Source organism: Rhinolophus sinicus, linkage group LG02 (genome assembly GCF_036562045.2).
Source record: "Rhinolophus sinicus isolate RSC01 linkage group LG02, ASM3656204v1, whole genome shotgun sequence".
Taxonomy (NCBI): Eukaryota; Metazoa; Chordata; class Mammalia; order Chiroptera; family Rhinolophidae; genus Rhinolophus; species Rhinolophus sinicus.
The window spans coordinates 106,050,914-106,068,429 of NC_133752.1; the positions used below are offsets into that span (position 1 = coordinate 106,050,914).

General features: G+C 41.8%; 1 long non-coding RNA gene across 1 annotated transcript; it reads right to left on the reverse strand.

The window, feature by feature from the left end:
• Positions 1-1,370: 1,370 nt before the first annotated feature.
• On the reverse strand, positions 1,371-9,276 carry LOC141570041 (uncharacterized). The gene is made up of 5 exons (XR_012493792.1): positions 5,285-9,276; positions 4,391-4,566; positions 3,166-3,296; positions 2,656-2,806; positions 1,371-2,527 (listed from the first exon to the last, which is right to left on the reverse strand). It is a non-coding gene; the product is annotated as an uncharacterized LOC141570041 (long non-coding RNA).
• Positions 9,277-17,516: the final 8,240 nt, after the last annotated feature.

Consider the following 17,516-nt stretch of genomic DNA (forward strand, 5'->3'; position numbering starts at 1 on the left):
TGCTTTAAATGTTGCCTTATCATTGATGCCTCAGAATCCATGGCTGGAAATACTTAGCCCAGCACACAGCTAGAGACCAGCATGTGCTAAAACCTCATTCTCCTTTTTCCTGAGTAACTGCTAGGACCAGAAAGGATTCTTGCTGATGGCAGACTGGGGAGAACGGTGACCTTGGGTGGCAAGGCTTGGGTCCCAATGACACATGACACTACAGTTTTGTGTTTTTTTGTTTTAATTGTCTTTCTTTTTCAGAATAGTTTTAAGTTCATAGCAAAATTGAGGGAAGGCACAGAGATTTCCCATATGCCCTCACCAGATGGTACCTTGTTACAATGGATGAACCTACACTGACACGTCATCATAATCCAGAGTCCACAGCTGGCACTAGGGTCACTCTTGGTGTCGTACCTTCTGTGGGTGTGGACAAATGTGTAATGACACGTACCCCCATTCTAGTGTCACTCAGCAGTCTCACTGCCCTGAAATCCTCTGTGCTCCCTCTCTCCCTTTCATCCCTCCCCTTCAACCTCATTACTCCTGGTAACTTCTGATTGTTTCCTGTCCTCATAGCTGTGCCTTTTCTAGAATGTCATTGAGCTGGAATCACACAGCATGCAGCCTTTTCAGGTTGGCTTCTGTCACTTAGTCATATGCATTTAAGGTTCCTCATGTCTTTTCATGGCTTGATGGCTCATTTCTATCTAGCGCTGAGTAATATCACCCTGTCTGGATGGACACAGTTTATTTATCCATCACCTACTGAAGGGCAGCTTGGTTGCTTCCAGGTTTTGACAATTATGAATAAACTCCTGTTTTCATGGGCAAATCAGGCTGGACCTTTCCAGCTTTTCTATCAAAATGGCTCTACTTACGAAAGTGCACAGAAATCTTGGGAGGCCATGAAATGGTTTGGTGCCATTTGTCACAGAGAGAATTTCTGAGTCTCCTGTTTTATACTAACACTTCTGGCAAACTTGCATCCTAACTCATTTATTACTATTAAAAATAACAATTATACTTTTCATTATTAAAAATTAAATCTTCCCCAAAGCCTCAAGTGAATTTGATTCTCAGAGGAGTAAAAGATATTTCTTTCTCCCCAGAGTTAGTTTTTCAGATAGAATCCTGTGACACCTTGATATTCCAAAATGGTCATGATTAGATCAAAGTACAAACACTTACAGATGCCAAGTGAATATGTATGTACTATCTCCAACAAACAAAATAAAATCCCTAATAATTGAAATAAGCAGGATGGGCTCTTAATTTCCCATGTTCCATTTTAAAAGGAAAGTCTCAGGAAACTCATTTTATGAATTTGAGTAGATCTGACTTAAAAGGAGATTTTTATTCTGAATGACATCTTTGGCACCAGTGAGCCAGCATTTTATGCAATGAACTGAACGCCACTTACAGGCAGTGGGGTTCAGGAAAACCATGTGTGGCATTCAGTGTGCGAATCCAAACTCGACATCCATTTCAGAGAGTGGGCCGTGCAGGAGCCTACGATCGCCCTCCCATTACCTGCTTCCCAATTGTGTCTTAGTTACACCAGGGATGGTCACTCTGATTTCCATTATTATCAGCACGCAGAGTTCCATAGAGTCTTAGAATCATGCTGCTGTCAGGGAACTTAGAGCTCGTCACTTTTACCATCTTTATTCAAAGGAGGCAAGAAACACCAGAGAATGCAAAGGACCTGTCCAAGATCAAGTCACACAGGTAGCCATTAACACTATATGACCTAATCAGATTGTTAAATAATTAGTAGACTTAGGTACCAATATCTGGAGTGTCGAACAGCCACATGCGCCTGTGTTTTAAGAAAGAATGTCAGTGCTTTTTTTTCTTCAATTTCTCTAACATGCTCTTCATGCGCATGCATCTTCCAATACGTCTTCACGTTGTCATTTGTGCATTTCTTTTGCTCAACCCCTGCCTCACCCCCACTGACTGTAGGCTCGTTGAAAACAGTGTCTCTGCCTTGCCCTTCATTTTCTGCAGCTCCTGCTCACAGCCTTGGTCCTAATGGGCCCTCAGGAAATAGGCGCTGCGTGAACATTGCCCACGTTCTTAAAACGAGCCGCGTCCAGAATTTGGTCACATAGTTCTTTGCCCTCTTTTTTTAAATTACACCCCTCTACTCAGCTGACCACTCCTGCATCACCTGTGCTGACATTCTGTAAGCTCAGGCCCCTGATAGCACACATACAGGCCAAATCTACAGCCCGTGGGCAATATGAGTTCTAGGTCAGAATCCCTATTCTGAGGCAGCCCCCTCAGTCATTCCTGGGGTTGTTGTGGTCACATCAGGAAGCTGTAGTGGCCTCTCCCACATGGCCCTGGCCACTTTTCTATCAAGGGGTACAGTCTGCAAAGCCCCCCAAGAAAGGAGGCATGCAGAAGCTGTGCTTCTCCGTTCTCCTACGTGATAAGGGTGTGTGAGGTTGTCAGGGTGCTGTTTCTGCTGGGAGCAGGGCAGCATGCAGGAAGTCGAGAACTGATACCTGAAGGCATCAAGATACACCTGGTAAGGAAGAGAGAAGATTCAGGAATCAGGGAGCAGTAGCCACTGGCTCACTCAGGGAGAGAAACACAATCATTAGATCACAGGGTATGAGGCTGGCCCTGCCACTGGCGGCCGGCACACCCCACCTCCGCAGCCCAGGACTCGTCCATGGTCTTGGGTGAGATGGGGGCGCAGACAGGATATTGGGCTTCCTAGGAGGACACTCTACTCCTGGTCGGATGCTTCATTTCACCTGCAGCGGACATTCTGATTTCTTAGCCGGGACTTCCCAGGAGCCTGAGAAATAGAACAATTTTTGCAGGTATGTCAGTCACCTGGATGGAAATTTAACAGCCTGTTGGGGAGGTTGAACGAAGAGGGAAACTCTAGTTGTTATTTGTAGCATTGTCTTCCTCTGAGAGTCTGTTGGCCTGCCCACAGAGCTCGCCTGGGCACCTCTCCTCAGCCTGCCCGGCCTCAGTACAAAGGTTGAGAGAAGCACTTTTTCATGGTTGGCCCTATGGCTCAAATTAGCTCAGTATCAATGGGAAAGTTTTTTTTTTTGACACATCTATAAGAAGAATAAGAAGTTTGAATTATAAGCTTAGATGTTTTAGGTAAGAGTCTCTATTGCTTTTGGGGGAGAAAAGTCTTACCTGAATGTTTTATTACAGGTAAAACCCTTTTGAGGAGCAAAATCCTGAGGTGGGGGAGGGGCGGTATTGCCCTGGAGTTTGTCATCTGTGGGAAATAGTCTCACCTGGCTCCCTTGATGCAGCAGCCTAGGCTGGGCAGTAAAAATGACAAACACAGAAATACGTGTTCAGAGAGGTATGGCCAGCTTTTCCCACCGAGTCAGGCTATCATTCAGCTTCCACTTCACATCTATTCATTGTACTCGGACATTCAGAGCCTTCCGAGCCATGAGACAAACCGGTCGGTATCATTTGGATATTGATTACTGAAAATAAATTTTTTTTTTGAATGTTTAGCTTTTCATGGTTATTAGGACTTGATTCATTAAGCTGGCAGCCAACTTGACAGTCTTTCCAGATTGATTGGCTGAAGGGGGTTCTAATGTGGACTGAGGCAAGAAGAGTGGAGACTTGAGGACATTGCGGAAAAGAGGTCAGCTGGTGATGATTTTAACAAACGCAGCCCGATTTTTAACATTAAGTCAAACTTGCTCTGCGACAAGCCAAGAGCCCCCGTGAGGCTGACTGTAAGGCCATCAGACTCGGGGACCTGAGCGACTGGACGGGACATGGTGTGGCAGTGCATCTGTGAGTGTGGGGAAGGGCCCAAAATAGCAGAAAGCCACGATAACCCCAGCAAGGAGAAGATGGGCTCCCAGGGGAAGAACTGGAGACCAACAGCTTCCTAGGGATGTTCTTGTGAAGTAATACACCCATAATACATTATATTATGATAGTGTATAATTACATACACTGTAACTATAGCATAATAGGCATACAAATTATACTATATAAGCATAATGCGTAGTTTATGTTCTAGTGGACGTATGCTATATCTTATAATATGTGATGCCAATGATAATAGATTACAAATTATTATATAATATATATCATATTATGTCACATATGTTATGTTATAATATATAATATTGCACATGTATTATGATATAATCATAAAAATATAATATCTATAATTATATAATATAGCATAACATTGTATATGCTATATACAATAATACATAATATATATTGTATTATATGTTATATAATAATTACACATATAATCAATTATAATATTAACATATTAATTATATTTAAATTAATTATCATTATATTATAATTATTTGATTGATATATATGAGGTCTGACAAGTTCGTGAGCTCATCCTAGAAAAAGTGCTACATACCTCATTGCAGAATATCACTATGGTCACCTTCAAAGTATACACTGATGCCAGCACTTAGTCCACCCTTCAAAGCAATTCTGGAACTCTTTCTGAAATGGCCGTCAGAGCTGTCGCCATATTATCGTTGGTGTCCTGAATGTCATCAAAATGTCTTTCTTTCAAAATTTGCTTTATCTCTGGGTAAAGAAAGAAGTCATTGGCAGCCAGATCAGGTGAGTAAGGAGGGTGTTTCAATACAGTTATTTGTTTACTGGCTAAAAACTCCCTCACAGACAGTGCTGTGTGAGCTGGTGCATTGTCGTGATGCAAGAGCCATGAATTGTTGGCAAAAAGTTCAGGTGGTCTAACTTTTTCATGCAGCCTTTTCAGCACTTCCAAATAGTAAACTTGGTTAACCATTTGTCCAGTTGGTACAAATGCATAATGAATAATCCCTTTAATATCAAAAAAGATTAGCAACATTGTTGCAACGAGTTCGGGAACTTAATTGACAGAATTCGTGTTTGTGTGTGTGTGTGTGTGTGTGTGTGTGTGTGTGTGTGTTTGTGTAGACACATATAGAGGGTGCCAAAAAATGTATACACATTTTAAGAAAGGAAAACTGTATTAAAATTATAGCACTCAATATATACCGATAACAATAGATGAATACAAGTCACAATTGACTTCTGCAATTACGAGAGGTGCTCAAAGTGGTTACCATCAGCGTCCAGACACTTCTGATTACGGTGGACTACTTCCTGAGCAACGTTGACCAAAGTGTCCACTTGTATATACATGTTTTTGGCACCCCCGGTATATATAGCAAAAGTACCCACAGAAGAAGTGAATTTAAGTTGGGTAATGAGATATTTTTGAGGGGAAAATGAAAATCAGACGTATTTCCCCCTGTACCTGTGATTTCTGAGTAATGTCATCAGTGACGTGGTGTTCCCATAAGGCAGCCTGTAGGCAGTGGCCGTGGGGCTTGGCGAGCACTTGTTGTTTCCCTTTGTCCGGAAAGGGGCTCCCATGTTGTTCTCTAAGGTTGTAGAGCTGGCAGGATCAGGAGGGTTGTTTCCAAGGTGTGCCATACACAAAGGAGTGGTGACTATCGTGGTTCGTGGGACAAAGCATGGGCGCTTCTCACTGCTGTGAAGATCTCTCAGACCAGTGCCAGTTCTCATCCCTGATGCCTGATAAACTAAATCTCTTGGCCCTATCCCAACGGATGCCATATGGTGGCTGTGTCAGGACTTGCTGCTTGCTTTCTGGGTGACCTTGGAGAGACTTTCTCTTGGAAGCTCACAAGGTTGTGACATGATGGAATGATGGAATGTATAGAACAGTTCTTTTCAAACATGAACTGCAGAGGAAGTGTGAACTAGGCATTATCCATGTTAGGACACAGTTCCTGAGGCCTCAGACTTCGTTTCCTATGAAGGGAGTTAGATACCTGCTGAGTTAGACACATGGGTGTTGAGTAATTCATATTGTACACTATCTCTACACTGAAAATCAGGTGGTAATTTAGACGTCAAAGGATAGGGCTTCCACAGGAAAGGCCCCATCCCACCGAGCCTGGAAGTAGCCGCCTGTTAGAAACAGTTGTGCCTGAGGAATGTGCAGGAAGAAGCAGTCTTCTGAGGGAGCTTTTGCTCACAGCCATGTGTTCGCAACATGAGCTTCTAGGAGAGGAAACCCATCCTTTTACCGTCTTAGGTCCGTGGCTGGCCTGAAAATTACACTGACATTGACAGATTAGCGGAAGAAAAGCATACACATGTATCTACTATTTTAATGTGCACACGGGAGTCTTCAGAGGGGAAGGAACCCTGAAGAAGCCATAGGCCCAGAAGTGTATCTCCCTGTTACACTAAGAAGGACTAACTGTGGGGCTGTGACGAGACCAAGTGGCTCGAGTTAAGGGCAGTAACTGTGGGGCAGGGCCTAGGACTGTGGGGGTCGAATGGAGGCTGGGATTATTCCCGTAGGCATGTCTGCAGGTCCATTCTGGCAGGGATGGTCTGCTCCTCCTGCCCGGGGGTGGGAGGGGGCACCATTCTCAGGGGCTACGTGGTGACCTGCTGTTAGGTAGAAAGAGGACGTCAGAGAGCCCTTCCTGCATCTGCCTTCAGCTCTCAGTCATCAGAATGCCAATTCTGCACATTTGGAGTGGCGGGTCTGAGCCGCTTCCAGCCTGAGAAGCTCGTCCATCAGTACTGACTGTGGAGGGTGTGCTCAGAACCAGGGACATCTCACATATCTTGGCGAGGCTAACAGACACCCGTGGGGCCCGTGTCTGGCACAGGAGCTGTATCTGCTGCTCTCTGACGCGAGGGAGCTGGCTTTGTGGTGTTATGAGAAGGGTAGGAATGCAGCTGGGGAAATCTTGGGATTTATGGCCCCAGAACAGACTCCCATCCGCATGCTGTAGGAAAGCCTGCTGCCGGTTTATGGGAAAGTCCAAACTGAAGTGTGCAGACCTCCGAGTTTCAGATAACCAGTTGTTTGTTTAAACTTGCATCTCCAAGTCTGTCTCTGTTCTGCACCAGACACCTGGCCAGACAATGAAATGCCGCACTGAAGGTGTGTCCCAGGACCATGCAAACCATTATTTCCATTCTTTCCCTCATTCTGTAAACGCAGGGTGCAATGCAGATATTGCTTCTGTAAAGGGAAGTAAACAGCCCAGAGCAAACATTTTCAGAGCCTTAAGTCGACCTCGCTCTGGCAAGAAGCAGTGTGTGATTCAAAGCTATAAAGATAAAGTTATTTGTAATATATTCTAGTCACAGAATAGCCCCCTCTCCATTTCCAAGCAAATGACGTCAGGTACAAGGAGCGGTCATGCCAAACTTTAATGCCCAGCAATGAGCTGCATGGTTATTTCCTCTATGCCATTTACCTTTTGACTGTGCGCCTCTCTGCCTCAGTTGTAGTTATGGCCAGTGGAAAAGGGGAGTTAACAAAACATAAGCTTTGCAGTTTAACCATCTGATTTTATGCATCTATTGGAAATGAATGACGTGCACTTCCTAATTTGAGGGGAATATCTCTGATTTAATCTGAGTAGGCAACTGCAGACAGCATTCTGGGAGAAATATGGGAGAAATAAGAATATTGGCACCCCCGGTATATATAGCAAAAGTACCTGAAATCACTGAAAGTAAACTATTCTTAGTTATTTTAAAAAGGACACCACTTGCAGCAATTGCTAGTTTAGCGATAATGTGAAGGCAGACTTCCCTGTGTCAACTGTTCATCTCTTCCAAAAAGTTTGTAAATGATTTCGGTATGTATTTCCTAGAGTGAACCTTACCTTGATATTTGATTTTGTCTTTTATTTTTCACCCCACATTTTAAAGCACCACATTTTAATATGTCAGGTGAGAATAAGTCTGAAATTCGTATGTAATGTCTTTGGCTTCCTCTAACTTCTGCATGAAGAGAAATACCTACTTTTTGCCATTTCCTTGCGTACTCCAGGTGAAATCGCTATTTTGTCCCCATCAGTGTAGTTGTTGGAGAGTCACATGCAGCAGAGCTGGACTCCTTGGTCCAGGAGGCTGCTCATGTGTCTGAGGGGCTTCCAGGAGGGCCGCCACGGTGCTGAGCGCCACCACCTGTGCCAGGTCACTGCCACGTTGTCCCTGGGAGGCTTCAGGTAAACTGCTAAACATGTGACTTCCTACAGGAAACTGGTGTCTTTACTAAAACAGGGATGGGGGAGGCTAGAGAACTGCCTGCTGGCTCCGATGCCCAGTGTTAGGGAATCATATTCCTAAATGTTCAGGAGCCTGAGCTAAACACGCTCAGGGAAACCTACTGATCTGCTTTAAAGGGGTTCAGCCCTGCAGCCCTCCCTTGCCTCTCGTCCCCCCATGTCAAGGCTGGGCCCCTTTGCTCAGCACTTTGTTCACTGGAAAAACACACACACGTGTTGGCTGGGCCTCCAGTGGTATCAGCATGTCTCCCTACTTTTCCATATCACCCCCCTTTTACTCATTGTGTCTTCAATGACTTGTCCTAGGTTTTGAGAAAACGGTACCTTTTAAACCATTTGACAATGTTCTCTTAGGCATGCTCTTTGAGACTGTAGAGTTTCATCTCCATCTCCCCAACTTTATTGGAACCTCCCCTCCAACACACACACAGGGACATCAGAGAATGCCGGGAAATGTTGCTCCACGGAGAACCACAGCCTGGCCAAACTGTGCTCACATCATTTAAAATTTCTGAGCCTCCGTATGAGTGAAGTGAGTGGACTTAATAAGCTCTAAAACCCCTTCAACTCAAAAACTTTGAACCAGTACTTTCTTTTCTGTAGATTCCCAAGCTTTGTTTTTCTTTTAAAAATGTGGATTCTAATGTTCCATGCCAGAGCCCTGTGCCTTGAGCAGGTGCAGCCCTGCCCCCAGGACTGCCTCTGGTCCACTTGCCAGCCACCCCCAGCCTACATAGGATCACTCAGGAGAGCAATTTGTTCTTTTCTTTATGTCATTCCTGTGGCAGGGAACAGAAGACATAGAGAGCAAACAGGCCCTGCCTTATGTTAAACAAATGTAAATCTCTATTTGCAATTGTCCCCCCTCCTCATCCTTCACTCGTCCCAGTCTTATTGATTCCACTCCAGTTGTTGCTTTTAAATAATTTGGAGCTGCAGTTGCAGACAAGATGCTGGGTGTCAGTCACACTGAAACAGGAGGGAGCTGGGTCAGGCAGGATGATGACATCTAAATGGAGGGATCACTTAGCAATTCATGAGCCAGACCAGGAGGAAATGTGTCTGAAGAGCAAATGTTATTCCTAGGTTTCAGCTGAGAGAGGAATGGTGAGAGTTACTGATTGGGAGAAGTTCAGCATGGCTTACATGTCTTTGTTTTGTAACTGCTAGCGCACAGACACACACACACACACACACACACACCCGTACTTTTGCCTCACTTCCTGGATTTGGACATTTGTTTCTAACCTAATTGTGAGCATAGCTGCATTTATACATATTGATTGGGCACTTACCACCATAAGACAAAGTCCTAAATGGTGTGCTATGACCCACTCCCCTTAGAAAAACACTTCTGAGATGTCTGTCTTTCTGCTTTTACCAGTTTGGACGCTAGCAGTTTGTTGCTGGTAACTGTAATGCTGCGCCTGGAAATGGTGTGTTATTTTCAGAGATTCAGATCCTCCGTGTGGGTTTGAGAACATCTGTTCAGACCAGAACATATCAGTTAAAGCTATATTTTGCTCCTCTCCATATGTGCCCAGATGGTTATATCTCTGTGCCATATACTATACATTTCAACTATCTACTGTAATTTATGTTCTTTTGTATGTCTAATGAAACTAATTGTTTCAGACAATAAGAACTCCTAATAAATTTCTAAGCTCCTAAAAGTTAACATTCTTTAAACGTGTGTGCACATGTGTTTCTATTAAAATGCTGCATGTTTCTGTTACAACGTGTATAAACCATGTTATTAAAGGTAAAAAATTTACTGAGTGGGATTTAAAAATCGAAACAAAATAGACCTTACCAGAGATATAGCTTTAAGAAAGAAAATCATTGGAAATTATGATGAAATTATTAGTTAATTCAACACAATAATTCATACTCCATCATAGGAACATAAAGTATCATTGATCACTATCTTGAGAAAAATGACAAAGCTATTTGAAGGAGTGAAAAAGAAAAGTCAATTTTCTGATAATTTTGCTTCAGAAAGGGTGAGGCTTCATGAACGTGATCTTCAGATATTTTGCACTGTTTTACCTGCTATTTTGCAATCTGCGCCCTCTCAACCATTATTAAACTGACATTTAAAACTTTTCCTCATAAGTTTACATAGTTGCAAGTGATGCAAATTTCAGTATATTGTAATGTGGACGGTAAAAATAAAGCTATGAAATTGCCTTTTTAAATGTGGTTAGTGGACTCTTAATAACAAAGTAATTTGGTACTGACCATCACCTATTAAAAAAAAATACACGAAAGAGCAATTCAACTCCAGGAAATTGGACATTGTTGCTTTCTCTCTTTGAACTTGTATTCCGGTTTCATTCTTCCACAGAATTTTATCTTATTTTTTACCTTTTCTCGAACATTTTGATTGATTGTTTCATAACTCCTCCTGTGAAGAAAACATATAAATAAATTATTTTAATTTTGCCCACACAGCTCTAAATATTACATTTTTCTATACTGAACTATCAATATATTAACATTTGTACAAGATTGATTAAAATAACATAAACATATTACATGATTTTATATTCAGCAAATATTTCATTAGAAATTCATATCCTAATGAAGTAGATGGGAATATTTTTTTCTATTAGTTTAGGTATCCCTGGGTATTATTACTGAACTGACAGAATGAGATATGCATAGCATTAAATCTATTCATAGCATTTTTAAAAATTGATGTAGGCCCTGAGAAAACTTGGAATGTCATAGAGTTTCACTGAACTATTTGTAACGTTTTCTAAATTATATGAAAAATATCAGCGATCTGTTATAAAATAATGTAATCCATCAGTTGATGGATCAGTTACTTTTTCTTTGAAAATAAATTTCAGAAACCACATGACTTGGAAAGAGAGCATGTCATCCGCCCACGGGCAACCTCTGTGTGTCTCTACCAGTGGTTCTTGGTGTATCATTTGCTTATATGACTTTACGGAACTCATATTTGTTTCCATTTCTTCTGTCCTGTTACGGAGTCGTCATCGCTCTGTCTCCCATCCTCCACTCCTTTTCTGCTCCTCACCTTCTTCTTCCTCTTCTTGTGTTTTAACTGCAGTTGGTATTTTTTCCTAAATGCTTCTTCCATAGTTAAGGCATTTATTAAAGTTTCCGTTGTTCCTAGCACATTGGTAGATTAGCAAACCCATGCAAGAGAATTACTTACACTTTTAAAAAAAAAAATCTTTCTAGATAAACGTGCATTAGTTTCTTGTTGATGAGTTCCAACCATGATGTTAACAAAGTATGATATTCAATTTTAAAGTATCTTATTTCATTATTTAATGTGCAAATCCATTTGTTGGCCTGGATCAAGCAGAGATTTGTGTCACACTCGCAGTATGGGAGGGTTTAATTACTATTAGAAACCCTGCCGTGGGAATCAACCATTTAGCTAAATTCCACAGAAAGATGCATAAAAAGCATTTCATCTAGATACATGAATTGGAGATTTAAAATGGACCTACACATGCAAGTGTGCCCAATGTCCTGGTATGTTCTTCCACTTGTGTCCCTTTGGGTTTGGACAGAAACTGGCAGTCCAGCTTTCTCAAGGTTAGAATGGTTTGAAAAATGAGGCTTTACCGTAAGGGGACCCAGGAAAGCTTCCGTATCACACTCTCTTCCCTCATCGAGCTGTCATCCATAGCCCCAACCTTAAGGAAGTATTTTCTCTCATTTTGGCAGCTCTTCCTTTTTGAAATGCATATTAACTTTGAAATTAATAAATCATCATCTTTTTCTCTTCATATTTAAAGGGACATATACCTTAATAATTTTGTCTTTTTCTTTCTCTCTCTCTCTCTCTCTCTCTCTCTTTTTCTTTTTTTTAATAGAGTTAACAGAATGTTACCTATTTGGGAGACCAATAATTACATCTTTAAGCCATAAAAGAGCAAGGTGAAAAAAAAGAGAAAAATTAAAAATCATTCCATTTCCCCCTCTTATTCCTTTAGTCTTTAAAGACTCTTGAAAGTGATATACTGACTGCTCACAAGTGTTGACCTAGCATGATGACTTCTGTTTTGTAGGACCTAAAACATGCCTTGTAGGGGACCATCTTTAAAAGTTAAAAAATAACAAGTAGAAAATTAATTATAAAGTGAATTTTTAATTAGAAGGAGAAGAAGTATCAAGCAAATTGCAGTTTTTATAAAAGCATTCAAATATTACAAAATGCAGAAATTTAAAATAATTTGCTTTTAATTAACTGCCTAATATAACTCTGAAACACTTAAAAAAAGTTTGGCACCATACTCAATTAGCGGCTTTTCAGGTGCAAAGATTTGTTATATTAGTTTTAATAGAATGAATAGAATATTTAGAATTTTTTTGTCTAGCTGGTTAATAAATTTTTTTAAATTAATGGTTTAGAAAAATATCTTTCATCTTTACAGTTTGTAATGGTGATGGCATATAAATTTATGGGGTGTTGTAAAATTGGTGAAAACCTGTAGCCTTTCTTTCCTATGAAACAATAAGATGGCAGTGCATTTCAAGATATTTTTAGCTTTATTTTACTCATGATTAATGGAATTGATTGATGAGACTCATTAACCAGTATTTCAAAAATGTCCCATATCTAGTGGCATAGTATGTGTGTCGTGGTAACTTAGTCAATACCAGAATTTTGTGTCAAATCAGCAAGAATTTAAGTTTTTTTCAGTAGGTTCATATGATGCATCGCTTTATACTATTTGTACCTGTATTATCAAGTAATTCAAAAACCTTTTCATGGCTTCTGTTTGATATTTATTTCTTACCCTAATGAACCACTATTTTGTTATGATCTGAAAAACTGCTGTTTAGATTTTCTACTCAATGTCGGAACAACTATTTTATTTTTGATACACATCTTTTTGTTTCGTTTCAGATTCCATTATTTTCTTGCTTGCATTTCATCTGTCTTATTTAATAAATACATTTGAACATTTTCATCATATGTGTATAAACAAGGAGCTTATACTTCCTTGTTTCACTGAAACATCCTAGCACATTGTAGTTAATGCCTTAACTTTATAACTCTGCAGTAAATCAACCTTCGTTTCAGTGTCCCCAGGTAGAATCTGGAGGCTGCCAAAGTCGTGCAGTTTAGGAACAATGGCCTCCAAACTAATAAAAGAGGTGTGATCAGGCCAAGATCATCAATGCTTTTATCCCCAAGGATCCCAGGGTTTTAGATTAATGATACCATGTGTATAGTCTGCTGGGGCTACTGTAAAAGAATATCACAGACTGGGTGGCTTAAACAGAAGTGTATTTTCTCATAGCGCTGGAAGCTAAAAGTTTAAGATCAGGTTCTGGCCAGTTCAGTTGCTGAGGAAGGCTCTCTTCCTGACTTGTAGATGGCCACCTTCTCACTGTGTCCTCAAATTGCAGAGAGTGTGAACGAATGATGCCAGGCGCTCTGGTGTTTCTTATAAGGACACTAATCCTATAGGATCAGGGCCCCACCCGTATGACCTCATTTAACCTTAATTCCTTCCTTAGTTCAGATGGTCATATTGGAGGCTAGAGTTTCAACATATGCATTTTTGGGAGAACATAATTCACTCCACAGCACGTTGCATATCATACATGTCTTTTAATAAAACACTCTAAAAACCAAATTAAAGATTTGCTATTTAATGAAATTTGTTTAAAATCTAGATCCATTTCTTACCTTGCTTAGGAAAAACATCAACCCTCTCACATAGAAAACACATTTGAGTCATTCCCTTCCCATCTCACTGGTGCTGTTATTTGGACTCAGTGCCTCTCGGCCTGAAGAACCCTGAGCTGAACAAAGCACACAACCCAGTGTATAGTGGTGTGGCAGCTACCATACAACCCCGGTACACGGAGGGACATGGGCACCACTAGGCACAGAGACTCTGAAATCCCTGGACACGTGTTGGAGGTCACTCAAGGTGTATGAGAAATTCTCCGTGGCTTCCGACTCTGCCCTCTTGGCTCCTGGTTTGGCCCTGAATCATCTCCTTCCATGATATGTGGTCAGTCTGCCAAGCTCACTCACTCAGTCTTCTCAGTGGCTTTTTGCCTGTAGGAATTTGGGGTCTGAAAGCCTCCTTTCCTTTTGAAGAGCCTCTGCCCTTTTCAGTCTAAGTTGGTGTTTCGTCTGCTACTATAATTCTCTTGAAAAATTGTTTGTCTCCATGAATCTTATCAAGATGTATTTCATGCAACCAAGGCCGCACCCAGAAATATATTTAAGATCAGCCCACATTTACCTTGAGTTCCTGCTGGGACTTCTGAGGAGCCACATCCTTAAGGTTCTGAAAAGCCGTATGATTTGACTAAGTGATTCTTTGAAACTTCACCTTAGGTCTTTCTGAACAAAGAATTTTGAAATCATACTTTGCCTTCAACATTGTGTTGTGCGTTCCTGACATTTCCCTGGAGTTTTTCTTTGCCTGGCAATAATTTCTTTATTGTAGCATTGTTTCCCGTCTTGAGAGGCTGGGGATTTTCAATCATAAGTTCTCGTTCCTTTTGGTTTATCCATCTTTCCTTTAGCTGATCTCTTTTCTTCTCATGTTTCCTTATTTGTAGTAAAAAGCAGCCCAGTATCATCTCTGAAACTTGGCCGGGAAACTCCTTAGTCAAGTATGTGTTTTCTATTTTTCATACTATTGCAATTGACAATATTGCTAAATGTTCTGCCACTGTGTGGCAAGGGTGCCTTTCCTCTTGTTTTCAGCAGCATTTTCTTCACTTCATGTTAAGCCTTTCCCGGCAGCCTCCACAAAGGCCAGAGGATGTCAGCTGCCAGCATCTTTGAGGCTCTTTCTCACTTCTTCCCACTTCTTGGTGTCACCCCACTTCTACTACCACAACCTGCAATAGTTCTCTATTGCTACATGAAAGTACCTCAAAGCTCTGTTGTTTAAAGTTACAGTAGACATTTATTTTCCCCTCCGTTTCTGGGGCTCAGCTTAGTTGGTATCTGTCAAGAGGTTGTGGCCAAGATGCTAGTGGGGGCTACACCACTGGGAGGCTCGACTGGGGATGGAGGGCCAGTCTCCACAGTAGCTCATTCAAACAGAGGGCAGATTGTTGCTGGTTGTTGGCAAGAGGCCTCAGTTCCTGCCCACATGGAGCTCTCCACAGGCTGCTTGAGCATTCTTGTGACATGGCAGCTGGCTTTCCCAGAGTGAGTTGTCCCAGAGAAAACAACATGGAAGTAGCAATGTCATTATGATCTCACTTCAGAAGTCACCCACCATCCCTTGCGCCACATTCTATTCATTAGAAATAAGCCACTGAGTCTGATCCACTTGCAAGGGAAGGGAAAATTAGACGACTTTTAAGGGACAAGTGTCAAAGATTTTGTGTATATATTTCAAAATTGCCACATAGTAATTAAAGTTGTGGGCCCACATAACAGAGAAGTCTGCAGGTAGGGCAAGATTCGAGTAGGGTTCGAATAGGGATTCAGCTCCAAATCTTTGCAATTCTCTTGGGTTTGCCTAACCCCATGGCCCATCTTTAGCAGGTTGTTTTTCCTCATTTACTTCCTATGCAATCCCAGAGGAAGAAAAATAATTTGTCTCCTGGAGGTCCCAGATGAGACTGGGGAAACAGAACATGTCCACGGGATGGGATGATGTCTTGTCATCTCTGGTCAGGCTGCATATGCCACCCTCAAGGGGGTCATGTGCACACTGTTCACTCTGTTGACATTTAGGGGTTGTTATGAAGTCAAAACATAACTCAGGCCTTAATTTTTAACCTTAAAATGCAGGAAACCAGATTATGAGCTCCCATGACATAAGGCTGCACGGTTTAATGTGCTAAGAGTAGATCATAAGGGCAGAGATGTTTGTCTGTTTGGCTCACTGCTACAATCCCCCAGGATGGAAAACAGCCTAACGGGACAACCAATAAAGGAAAAAGCAGCCATAAGATAATGAGCAACAGCATGAGAACAGAAGCAGCCTCTCTGTGTTAATTATTGATGGATGGCAGCCTCTTTTAGCTATTAGCCAGGACACATGAGGTGTTGGTCACTCTGGTCTCCCATCCACGTTGATTCTGTTCACCAGTCATCCCAGCCCTTGTCGCCCACGTCCTTTCCCCACAAAGCCCTCTGCCCAGCTTATCTTTCTGGAGCAACTCATAGTGGCACTTCCTTTTCTGCAATAGAAGGAAGTGATTGCATATGTTGAGACATGCCCCCAATTGCCAAGAGATTCTATTTCTGTCTCCATTCATCGGTAGGAAACAAAAAGCTGTAGCACCTCATCAGCATTTTCTGGACATCCACAACCAATTAGTGTCAGCCAATGAGGTTGTGCTGATTGACTTCTATTTCGTAAAGAAATGCTTTAAATATTTATACTAATAGAAATAAATGCATTGCTTGAGAGTGTATCCGACTCACCTGTTATGTGGGCCCATAATTCTAATTACTATGTGGCAGTTTTGAAATATATACACAAATTCTTTGACACTTGTCCCTTCAAAGTTGTTGTCTGATTTTCCCTTCCCTTGAGAATGGACAGACTCAGTGGCTTGTGTCTAATGAATAGAATGTGGCAGAAGGGATGGTGTGTGACTTCTGAAAGTGAGGTCATAATGACATTGCTGAGAAATTTATGTGATTCCTTTCTCCATAAACAATGTGTTTCTTTCCCACTTTTATTTCAAACTGTTGAGCCTTTGGTTTTAAAGAAAATGAGGAAATAGCATTTCAGCAAACACTAAAAGAAAAAACGAGTTGTTCGGATGAGCAGGGGAAAAAAGACAAAAACTAAGCTTTTCATCTTTGGATGATCACTCTGGAAGATTGGCTGTGAAAAAGGACATATTTGATTTCAAAAGTGAAACCCACACCAGTGTTAGGATATGATGGTTAAACTCTATGAATAAGGGTAAATAACTAGCATCTCAGTTGCCAAGCTTTTTTGTCTCTTTAAAAAAAGAAGTTTCTATGTTATTCTGTCAATCAAGTTCAATCTTCTGATCCATCAGTTTGCCCCTAACTTTCCCGGATCACAATATTTAAATTGGCAACCTGCTTCGAGGAAACACTGCTTTGGAGGTGGGATGTGTACTTGCAGGGCAGTGTTTGTGTCCTCTGTGCCCCTGGGCCCCATGGCCACCTCTGGTGTGTTAGGGCCTCTCGTCCCTGCACTTTCTGGCAGGAAGGTGGAGGAGGTTGGACTTCGGCGACTTGGGAGGGTGGATGAGTACACCTGTGCCAGGTGTGTGGGCCACTGCCTGCCACTGTCAGACCCGGGATGATGAAGGCCCTCATGCTGGTAGGATAAGTGAGGCCTGGTGGGCACACACACGCTGTGTGCCAGTCGGCTCGGGAGGCCAAACAACAGATATTTACTCTCTTACAGTCCTGGAGGCTGGACGTACACGATCAAGGTATTGTTGGCTTCTCCTCGG